This window comes from Triticum aestivum, chromosome 5B, assembly GCF_018294505.1.
Source record: "Triticum aestivum cultivar Chinese Spring chromosome 5B, IWGSC CS RefSeq v2.1, whole genome shotgun sequence".
Classification (NCBI taxonomy): Eukaryota; Viridiplantae; Streptophyta; class Magnoliopsida; order Poales; family Poaceae; genus Triticum; species Triticum aestivum.
The window spans coordinates 170,583,115-170,595,466 of record NC_057807.1 but is presented as its reverse complement, the minus strand read 5'-3'; positions in this window follow the sequence as shown (position 1 = coordinate 170,595,466).

The window sequence follows — 12,352 nt, the reverse complement described above, 5'->3', positions numbered from 1 at the left end:
AGGTTGAGGAGAGGGTGGTGAAGGCATGCGCGGACTGGCTAAAGAGCACCGCCTGAAGCCGAAGCTGGTTGAAGCTGAGCTCGAGGGCAAGACCACCGCCCTGAAGGTGAAGCCAAAATCTGTGGAACAACGTGAGAGGGCCGCCAAGGAGGATCTGGCCTCTTCTGAGTCTGCCTTGGCTTCTGCCCGTGCTGAGTTATCCTCCCTTCAACAGCAGGTCAAGGATACCGCGTACCTTGCGGGACGCTGTAGCGCGAGCACGACTCGATGCTCCAGGATCTCAAAATCAGACCTAACCACGCCTTGAGGACCGTGTGCAACGAGAACGGTCCTCATCCACATGAGAACGACTACGCCAGCCACCTCAACTTCTTCATCGACATTGTGACCCGCTTGGATGATCGGGCCGCGAGGGCTAGCTAGCTTGTTGGGGAGTGGAGCCAGGGTCTTCTTGGGCATGTGTTCTCGCGTGTCTTCAGCAACCTTCTCAACCGTGATTAATACTTTGACTTCAATGTTGTGCTAGCCCCCGTGCCCGCAGTTACTCAGGACAGACTGGCCAGGTGGGTGAATGACCATGTGGACGCGCTGGTGGAAGAATTTTCTCTGGAGGACGACAAGGTGGTGATTGCGAACAGAGAAGGTGGCGCAGGCGGCGATGATGAAGAGGATGGTCGCGATGATGCAAGCAGCACGAGCAGCGCGGATGGGGACGATGAAGAAGGCGTATCCAGTTAGGCCCGCATTCCTTTGCTTCAACCTGTATGACCAAAACTAGAGCCCATCCTCGTGAGAGCGTTTTTAAAAGGGGGGGGGCTTTTAATGTATGTAATCAGGAAATGCTTTTGGAGTAGCGTACGGGGTGCGCGCCAGCAGGTCTACGGGCTTCCCCAGCGGGGTAGTTGCTATGAGTTATCTTTGGCTCCGCGAGTTTCGTGTGAGTCCTGATGTCGCAACGGCGCTTGTTCTCTCGAGGCGGTCCTCTCTCGCAATGGTCCGAGCCTCCCAAGGAGCCTGCTGACTTGTGCCAGAGTATTTCACCAGGGACAAACTGCTAGGCCACGGCAAGGTGCGCTCGTGGTGGCCGCAGGCTCGGCCCCAGAGGGGATCGCTTGCATGCCCGGGGCTGGCCCGGTCATGCTTGACGCGGGCGCACCGCTCCCAGCCCCCGCTCGCAAGGAGCTCGGGGGAGGGGCAGCAGGCATGAGTCCCGCTCAAAAACACGAAACCAGAAAACGAGAGAACGACGTACATCAAGAAAATTTCCCCCGTTTTTCTTTTGGTAAACACACAAGAATCAAGTTCAATCTGAAAAGCCGGCGAAATGGGTACAAAAAGAGGGGTGAAAGCAAAAAGCCACGTCCAGCGCCTAGTTAGTCTTTGGGTCTTCTCACAAGTGCAGAGATAAGTGCTTCCACTGGGCGTGGGCATAGTCATTGGGGGACAGTGTTGACGGCCAGCACAGAGCATGGTGCTTCCACTAGGATGTGGGTGGGAACCCCCGTGATGCCCCAGGGTGGCACTCAGGGGACTCCGGGGCGTGTACAACCCCACTCATTATTACGTGAGAGTGTCACGAGCGGAGACCTTCACAGGACGGAGTCTTGCTTCATGTCACCCGATGAGGGCCCCGCCCTGTGCCACCCTCGACCAGCGTTGGGGCGTCCGGAAACCAGGACGAGACCAAGGAGCAAGTAGGATGCTGGCGGCGCCCTCGGCGACCGTAGGCCCTCTGCCGGGCGGAAGGGCTTGCCGGCACCTTCCTTGGCGGGGGACCTACCTCCAAGCAGCTCTTGCTCCGTGTAGCGCGGGGGAGGCCCTGGCCCCGGGCTCGCCCCACACCACTCCCAAGGCCCTTCGCCCTCCTGCGGCTGGGCCACCGCCCTGGGAGCCCTGGTGGTGGCTGCGGCCTGGTCCACCTGCGATCCATGGTTATTGCAAGCATGCTCTTGAGGCGTTAGCTATACCAAGTGGTTGTTGCTATCAAAGGCGGTGGTGGAGCGCTACAGCGGCTCGCAAGGAGCCTCGGCCTTGTGTACCCTAGTGCCCAGCCTGGCGTGGGGGATCGGCTGGGGCCTTCTCCCGAAGCGTACCTCAGGTCCATTGCGACGGGCACGTAGGCTTCCGGGCTGGCCACACCTGAGTCGCTGCCCGGTTGCCTCGTGCTTCCGTCCCCCGCGATCGACATCAGGTCCTGATGACCGAGGGCTGGTGCCCCAGCGCGGCCCCAGGGGAGGTTGCTCGGGGTCGCCCCGCCCCGGGGTGACATGGTCATAGTGGTGCGGGTCGCGCCGTGAGGTAGGCCAATGCCGACAGCCTCTTTAGGGGTCCCGCGCGGGGTGTGGCGAGGGTGAGTGCGCACCCCCACTAGCTTGCGATGTGGGAAAGGTGCAGAGCGGTGTTGTGCCCCTGTATGTCGCATCTAGTAACTCGGGAGCTCGCTCCAGCAGGGCGTCGTGGCTTCTTTCCGCCAGCCTCCACCTTAGCTGATCTCGAGCAACGATGACCGCGGCTCGCATGTTTGCCTGCTCCCACCAAGTGTGCATTGCTGTCTCCATGGTGTAGCTTGAAGACCGCGCGGCGGCGCGATTGCGACGCGGCGTGACAGGGGGGCGCGCCTCCCGCGGCCGGCAGCACCAGGTTTAGCGCGAGCCACGAGCAGCGCAGAGTGGAGATCTTCCTCATCTACAGACGCTGTCGGAGCGTCCCGGACAACCCAATTCTCAACTTGGGCTCTCGGGGCGTCGGTCATGGTGTCGGAGTAGAGGTGGATCGATCGACGGAAGAGTAGACCCGACGCACCGTTACCTGGCGCGCCAAATGTATGATTTCGGGTTCCACAAAACATTGATAGGTTCGAACTCTGGGGTGCATGCGGAGATCTCAACCTACCCAGCCTCCCTACTCGTGATCCTCATAGCCTAGCGCGTCGAGCTCAAAGGGACAGAGAGACACATTAGTTTATCTTGGTTCGGGCCACCTTGCGGTGTAATACCCTACACCAGCTTTCTGGTGGATTGCCTCAGGGGGGAAGAGGATGAACTGGAACACTGGATGAATTGTCTCAGGAGGTGAGGTGTTCTTGAGCTCAAGAGAGCTGGTGAAGGAGGAATGGCTTCGCTCCATTTGGATCGGTCCCTTCTATGGTGGTGGCTAAGTCCTATTTATAGTGGCCTTGGTGCTCTTCCCAAATGTTCGCAGGAAGGGATCCCACAATGGCCAGATTTGGAGGGGGACAAGAAGTACATCCTAAACTGCGCCAAGTGGTCTTCGCCTGCAAAAGCCTTTGGTTGTGACGCTGCGGTGGGCTCCATGATGACATCCGTCCTATCGTCTTGGCGGTCTTGGTCTTGTTGTACCACAATGGATCCTTTGGCTGATTCCTCGGGACTCCGCACCTGCTGCTTGCCTCCTTTCAACCAAAAAAGGAAATGGGTACTCTGTGCCTGCTGGCGCCCGCCTGGCCTTGATCATCATGGCTCATGTCAGCTGAGCCTCATGAGGTGCACCTTGCATAGAAGTCTCTGCTCCTTGGGAGCCAGCCTGGGGAAGCTGACCCCCTTGGAGGTCTTGGTGTCGCTCGCCTCGCGAGGCTTGGCCCCTCGCAAGGGTCTTGAGTTGTCGATGCGGAAGCTGGGCTATACCAGGCCGTCAATAGAGCCACACAATGGGCCGCGGGTAGGCAAATCTGGGTACCCCCGTAACCAGAATGCCTATAGTTACTCCCGAGTTGATGTTCTTCATAACCTCTTCTACCGCTTCAAAAGTCTCGACAATGAAAATGTTCAGCAAACCTTTGATCGCCTCACTGACATCTCAAATGAGCTTTAAGAACTTGGTGCCAATGATATCACCGATCATGAGGTGGTGAAGAAATGCTGAGATCACTTGATTCCTCATTCGATACTCTTGCACTGATGATTCAAGAGCGAGGAGACTACAAGTCACTAGATCCTGCTGATATCCTCGAGAGGCTAAATACTCATGAGTCCCAACTTGCTGAAAAGAGAGACCTCTAAGGGCCGAGCTATGGAAGATCACGCGTACGGAAGGCCAAGGTAGTCTCTGAATCTGAAGGTGAAAATTATGGTAGCAGCCTTGGTGATCTTGAAGAACTGTGTCAGGAGCTTGCAATGCTCGTGAAGACATTCCAGAAGTTCTCTCGGCGTGGTCGCTTTAGAAAATCCTCAAGAAGTGACAATTCCTCATCCCGTAACTACAAGAAGAGGACTTGCCACAAATGCAAGAAGCCTGGCCACTTCATGTCTGATTGTCCTCAGTGGGAAAAGGAATCAAAGAAGAAGAAGTACATGGATGATGATTCTGATGACTCAAAGAAGAAGAAGAAATCTACAAAGTCCTCATCGTCAAAATCTTCAAAGTCTTCATCTCACAAGAAGAGTAGTTCCAAGATGGCTTGGTCATTTATTGTCAAGGAAATAGACTCTGAAGCTGAATTTGAGGAAAATGTGGAACAGAAGGAATTTGAGGAGTCAGACGCTGGTGTGGTGAGCCTAGCCCTTGCTGTTGTTTACATTAGCAAGTCCATCTTCAATGCTTGAGAAAATGACCTCCCCAACACTACTGGCAATGGCGTCGATGACTATGCTCCCACCTATTTCTTCATGGCAAAAGGTGCCCAGGTACTCAAACATCCCCCTCTGAATCTAGTGAGGATCAATTTGATGAAAATCTCAAACCTAGCTATTCCAAACTTGCGAAGGTTGCTATGAAACAACAAAAGGCTTTGGAAAAGGTTCAAAATCTGCTAGACAAAAGCGATGACCTGTTGGGTGAGGAATTGAATAGAACTAAAACTTTAACTAATAACCTTCAGAGACTTCGGTTTAAGTTTGATAATCTTTAGGGTCATTATAACTCTCTCTTAACCGATCATGAGAAGCTTTCTTATGAATTTCTTCAGAGAAAGCAAGATCTTGAGAAGTTAAAAGTGAGTTATGAAGATCTTCAAAAGGAAAATGATTCATTGCTTGCTCAAAAGATCAGTTCTGCCTAGGGAGAATTTATTCCACCATCTTTGAAATGCATTGAGCATGAATTTGCTAATTCTTCACCTGAATGTTCACATGCTTCTATTGCTGCAAATTCTTCAACTATCTCTATGGTCACAAATTCCTCATCTAAGGATACCACATGTATCACTGATGATAATGTAGGGTTGAAGGAATTGTATGTGGCAGGCATATACAAAAGCCTCAAAGGGCATCAGACTCTTTGTGATGTGCTCAAAAAGCATATCTTGAACATGAACCATAGGAAAGAGGGTATTGCCTTTGAGAGGAAACTCAATGCTGATGGGACCTACTGGAAACCTAAGCAGTATCCCAAAACCTCAAGGTTTGCTGTGAAAGGACCTCGGTAGATCCATGCACATTATCTGGCTTTACTTGTGAATCTTCATATTCCTCTGATGAGTCATTTGGCTCCAACTGTAAATTGTTCAAAAATAAGAATGGTTAAGTATTTGCTCGATATGTTGGAACTAACTGCAGGAACGGTACCCTATGAAGAAAATCCGGGTTCCCGAAAGGTGGCTTGAAAGTCTCCAGGTGAATGTTATCATGACAACACCTGTGAAGAATAGGAACCCCAGATCAAATTCTTCATATGGATCCAAGTCCTCATATGGACCAAATTCTTCATCAGAATCAAATTCCTCACGTGCATCCAAATCTTCATATCAACATCATCATGCTAACACTTTTGTTCCGGAGGGAAAGTCAAAAGGCTATGAATATGTGCATTATTATTCAAACCATTATGTTCATAAGTCCTCGAACAATTTCTCTGCTTATTCATATGCTTACCCTAACCCATCTTTTGTGAAACGAAGTGCACTGGCTTCAATGCCATCTTTCTCTTATGGAGCTCATAGAATGATGAACTCTTTGCCACCCCTGTAGATGTGGGTGGTGAAGAAAAAGAACTAATCTCTTATGCACGGTCAGGTCTCCAGACAAACTTAATCGTCTTAAGAATTTGCTAGAGACCTGAATATTCTTGAATGGACGTAAGCTAATCATGATGAAATGAATCACACAAATCTCACGTCCTCATATTGTTGGGGAACGTAGTAATTTCAAAAAAATTCCTACGCACACGTTAGATCATGGTGATTCATAGCAACGAGAGTGGAGAGTGTTGTCCATGTACCCTCGTAGACCAAAAGCGGAAGCGTTAGAACAACGCGGTTGATGTAGTCGTACGTCTTCACGATACGACCGATCCAAGTACTGAACGTACGGCACATCCGAGTTCAGGACAAGTTCAGCTCGATGACGATCCCCGTACTCCGATCCAGCAGGGTGTCGGGGATGAGTTCCGTCAGCATGACGGCGTGGTGACGGTGATGATGTTCTACCGACGCATGGCTTCACCTAAGGACCGCAATGATATGACCGAGGTGGAATATGGTGGAGGGGGGCACCGCACACGGCTAAGGAACGATCACGAAGATCAACTTATGTCTCATGGGGTGCCCCCTCCTTCGTATATAAAGGGGGGGAGGAGGAGGTGGCCGGCCAAGGGGGTGGCGCGCCCTAGGGGTGGGAAACCTACTCCAAGTAGCTTTGCCCCTCCCTTTGCTAGTCTAAGAAGGAGGGGGAAGGAAGGAGTGGGAGAGGGGAAAGGCAAGGGGGCGCCACCTCCCCCCTTCCTTGTCCTATTCGGACACAAGGGGAGGGGGCGCCCCTCTTGCCTTGGCCGGCCCCTCTCTCTCCACTAGGGCCCAACAAGGCCCATTAGTTCCGGGGGGGGGGGTTCCGGTAACCCCTGGTACTCCGATGTATATCCGATAACCCCCGGAACTATTCCGGTGTCTGAATATAGTCGTCCAATATATCAATCTTTATGTCTCGACCATTTCGAGACTCCTCGTCATGTCCGTGATCACATCCGGGATTCCGAAAAACCTTCGGTACTTCAAAAACTATAAACTCATAATATAATTGTCATCGTAACGTTAAGCGTGCGGACTCTACGGGTTCGAGAACTATGTAGACATGACCTAGAACTGTTTCCGGTCAATAACCAATAGTGGAACCTGGATGCTCATATTGGCTCCTACATATTCTTCGAAGATCTTTATCGGTCAAACCGCATAACAACATACGTTGTTCCCTTTGTCATTAGTATGTTACTTGCCCGAGATTCGATCATTGGTATCCAATACCTAGTTCAATCTCGTTACCGACAAGTCTCTTTACTTGTTAAGTAATGCATCATTCCGTAACTAACTCATTAGCTACATTGCTTGCAAGGCTTATAGTGATGTACATTACCGAGAGGGCCCAGAGATACCTCTCCGACAGTCGGAGTGACAAATCCTAATCTCGAAATACGTCAACTCAACAAGTACCCTTGGAGACACCTGTAGAGCACCTTTATAATCACCCAGTTACGTTGTGACGTTTGGTAGCACACAAAGTGTTCCTCTGGTAAACGGGAGTTACATAATCTCATAGTCATAGGAACATGTATAAGTCATGAAGAAAGCAATAGCAACATACTAAACGATCAAGTGCTAAGCTAACAGAATGAGCCAGCTCAATCACATCATTCTCCTAATGATGTGATTCCGTTAATCAAATGACAACTATATTTGATTTACGAGCTAGTCAAGTAGAGGCATACTAGTGACACTATATTTGTCTTTATATTCACACATGTATTATGTTTCCGGGTAATACAATTCTAGCATGAATAATAAACATTTATCATGATATGAGGAAATAAATAATAACTTTATTATTGCCTCTAGGGCATATTTCCTTCAGTCTCCCACTTGCACTAGAGTCAATAATCTAGATTACACAGTAATGATTCAAACACCCATGGATTCTTGGTGATGATCATGTTTTGCTCATGGAAGTGGCTTAGTCAACGGGTCTGCAACATTCAGATCCGTATGTATCTTGCAAATCTCTATGTCTCCCACCTGGACTTGGTCCCGGATGGAATTGAAGCGTCTCTTGATGTGTTTGGTCCTCATGTGAAATCTGGATTCCTTCGCCAAGGCAATTGCACCAGTATTGTCACAGAAGATCTTCATTCGTCTCGATGCACTAGGTATGACACCTAGATCAGAAATGAACTCCTTCATCCAGACTCCTTCATTGTTGCTTCTGAAGCAGCTATGTACTCCGCTTCGCATGTAGATCCTGCTACGATGCTTTGTTTAGAACTGCACCAACTTACAGCTCCACCGTTTAAAAAAACACATATCTGGTTTGCTATTTAGAATCGTCCGGATCAGTGTCAAAGCTTGCATCAACGTAACCATTTACGACTAGCTCTTTGTCACCTTCATAAACAAGAAACATATCCTTAGTCCTTTTCAGGTATTTGAGGATGTTCTTGACCGATGTTCAGTGATCCACTCCTGGATTACTTTGGTACCTCCCTGGCTAACTAATAGCAAGGCACACATCAGGTCTGGTACACAGCATTGCATACATGATAGAGCCTATGGCTGAAGCATAGGGAACTCCTTTCATTTTCTCTCTATCTTCTGTAGTGGTCGGGAATTGAGTCTGACTCAACTTCACACCTTGTAATACAGGCAAGAATCCTTTCTTTGCCTGATCCATTTTGAACTTTTTCAAAACTTTATCAAGGTATGTGCTTTGTGAAAGTCTAATCAAGCGTCTTGATCTATCTCTATAGATTTTGATGCCCAATATGTAAGCAGCTTCACCGAGGTCTTTCATTGAAAAACTTTTATTCAAGTATCCCTTTATGCTATCCAGAAATTCTATATCATTTCCAATTAACAGTATGTCATCTACATATAATATCAGAAATGCTACAGAGCACCCACTCACTTTCTTGTAAATACAGGCTTCTCCAAAGTCTGTATCAAACCATATGCTTTGATCACACTATCAAAACGTGTATTCCAACTCCGAGATGTTTGCACCAGTCCATAGATGGATCGCTGGAGCTTGCACACTTTGTCAGCACCATTTGGATCGACAAAACCTTCCGGCTGCATCATATACAGCTCTTCTTCCAGAAATCCATTCAGGAATGCAGTTTTCACATCCATTTGCCAAATTTCATAATCATAAAATGCAGCAATTGCTAACATGATCCGGACAGACTTAAGCATCGCTACAGGTGAGAAAGTCTCATCGTAGTGAACCCCTTGAACTTGTCGAAAACCATTCCCAACAAGTCGAGCTTTGTAGACAGTAATATTACCATCAACGTCAGTCTTCTTCTTAAAAATCCATTTATTCTCGATGGCTTGCCGATCATCAGGCAAGTTAACCAAAGTCCACACTTTGTTCTCATACGTGGATCCCATCTCAGATTTCATGGCTTCAAGCCATTTTGCGGAATCTGGGCTCATCATCGCTTCCTCATTGTTCGTAGGTTCCCCATGGTCAAGTAACATGACCTCCAAAATAGGATTACCGTACCACTCTGGTGCAGATCTTACTCTGGTTAAACTACGAGGTTCTGTAGTAACTTGTTCTGAAGTTTCATGATCATCATCATTAGCTTCCTCACTTATTGGTGTAGTCGTCATAGGAACTAGTCTCTATGATGAACTATTTTCCAATAAAGGAGCAGGTACAGTTACCTCATCAAGTTCTACTTTCCTCCCACTCACTTATTTCGAGAGAAACTCCTTCTCTAGAAAGGATCCATTCTTTGCAACAAATGTCTTGCCTTTGGATCTGTGATAGAAGGTGTACCCAATAGTTTCCTTTGGTTATCCTATGAAGACACATTTCTCCGATTTGGGTTCGAGCTTATCAGGTTGAAGCTTTTTTACATAAGCATCGCAGCCCCAAACTTTAATAAATGACAACTTTGGTTTCTTGCCAAACCACAGTTCATAAGGCGTCGTCTCAACGGATTTTGATGGTGCCCTATTTAACGTGAATGCGGCCGTCTCTAAAGCAAAACCCCAAAACGATAGCGGTAAATCAGTAAGAGACATCATAGATAGCACCATATCTAGTAAAGTACGATTACGATGTTCGGACACATCATTACGCTGTGGTGTTCCGGGTGGCGTGAGTTGTGAAACTATTCCGCATTGCTTCAAATGTAAGCCAAACTCGTAACTCAAATATTCTCCTCCACGATCAGATCATAGAAACTTTATTTCTTGTTACGATGATTTTCAACTTCACTCTGAAATTCTTTGAACTTTTCAAATGTTTCAGAGTTATGTTTCATTAAGTAGATATACCCATATCTGCTCAAATCATCTGTGAAGGTGAGGAAATAACTATATCCGCCACGATCCTCAACATTCATTGGACCACATACATCAGTATGTATGATTTCCAACAAACCAGTTGCTCTCTTCATAGTACCGGAGAACAGTGTTTTAGTCATCTTGCCCATGAGGCATGGTTCGCAAGTACCAAGTGATTCATAATCAAGTGATTCCAAAAGGCCATCAGTATGGAGCTTCTTCATGCGCTTTACACCAATATGACCTAAACGTCAGTGCCAAAAGTAAGTTGCACTATCATTATCAACTCTGCATCTTTTGGCTTCAACATTATGAATATGTGTATCACTTCTATTGAGATTCATCAAAAATAGACTACTCTTTAAAGGTGCATGACCGTAAAATATATTACTCATATAAATAGAACAACCAATATTCTCGGATTTAAAATAATAACCGTCTCGCATCAAACAAGATCCAGATATATTGTTCATGCTCAACGCTGGCACCAAATAACAATTATTTAGGTCTAAAACCAATCCTGAAGGTAGATGTAGAGGTAGCGTGCCGACGGCGATCACATCGACTTTGGAACCATTTCCCACGCATATCGTCACCTCGTCCTTAGCCAGTGTCCGCTTAATCTGTAGTCCCTGTTTCGAGTTGCAAATATTAGCAACAGAACCAGTATCAAATACCCAGGTGCTACTGCGAGCTCTGGTAAGGTACACATCAATAACATGTATATCACATATACCTTTGTTCACCTTTCCATCCTTCTTATCCGCCAAATACTTGGGGCAGTTCCGCTTCCAGTGACTAGTCTGCTTGCAGTAGAAACACTCAGTCTTAGGCTTAGGTCCAAACTTGGGTTTCTTCTCCTGAGCAGCAACTTGTTTTCTGTTCTTCTTGAAGTTCCCCTTCTTTTTCCCTTTGCCCTTTTTCTTGAAACTGGTGGTCTTATTGACCATCAACACTTGATGCTCCTTCTTGATTTCTACCTCCGTAGCTTTTAGCATTGCGAAGAGCTCGGGAATTGTCTTGTCCATCCCTTGCATATTATAGTTCATCACGAAGCTCTTGTAGCTTGGTGGCAGTGATTGAAGAATTCTGTCAATGACGCTATCATCCGGAAGATTAACTCCTAGTTGAATCAAGTGATTTTTATACCCAGACATTCTGAGTATATGCTCACTGACAGAACTATTCTCCTCCATCTTGCAGCTATAGAACTTGTTGGAGACTTCATATCTCTCAATCCGGGCATTTGCTTGAAATATTAACTTCAACTCCTGGAACATCTCATATGCTCCATGACGTTCAAAACATTGTTGAAGTCCCGGTTCTAAGCCGTAAAGCATGGCACACTGAACTATCGAGTAGTCATCAACTTTGCTGTGCCAGACGTTCAAAACATCTGGTGTTGGTCCTGCAACAGGTTTGGCACCCAGCGGTGCTTCCAGGACGTAATTCTTCTGTGCAGCAATGAGGATAATCCTCAAGTTACAGACCCAGTCCGTGTAATTGCTACCATCATCTTTCAACTTTGCTTTCTCAAGGAACGCATTAAAATTGAACAGAACAACAGCACGAGCCATCTATCTACAACAAACATAGACAAGCAAAATACTATCAGGTACTAAGTTCATGATAAATTTAAGTTCAATTAATCATATTACTTAAGAACTCCCACTTAGATAGACATCTCTCTAATCATCTAAGTGATCATGTGATCCAAATCAACTAAACCATAACCGATCATCACGTGAAATGGAGTAGTTTTCAATGGTGAAGATCACTATGTTGATCATATCTACTATATGATTCACGCTCGACCTTTCGGTCTCAGTGTTCCGATGCCATATCTGCATATGCTAGGCTCGTCATGTTTAACCTGAGTATTCTGCGTGTGCAAAACTGGCTTGCACCCGTTGTAGATGGACGTAGAGCTTATCACACCTGATCATCACGTGGTGTCTGGGCACGACGAACTTTGGCAACGGTGCATACTCAGGGAGAACACTTTTATCTTGAAATTTAGTGAGAGATCATCTTGTAATGCTACCGTCAATCAAAGCAAGATAAGATGCATAAAAGATAAACATCACATGCAATCAAATATAAGTGATATGATATGGC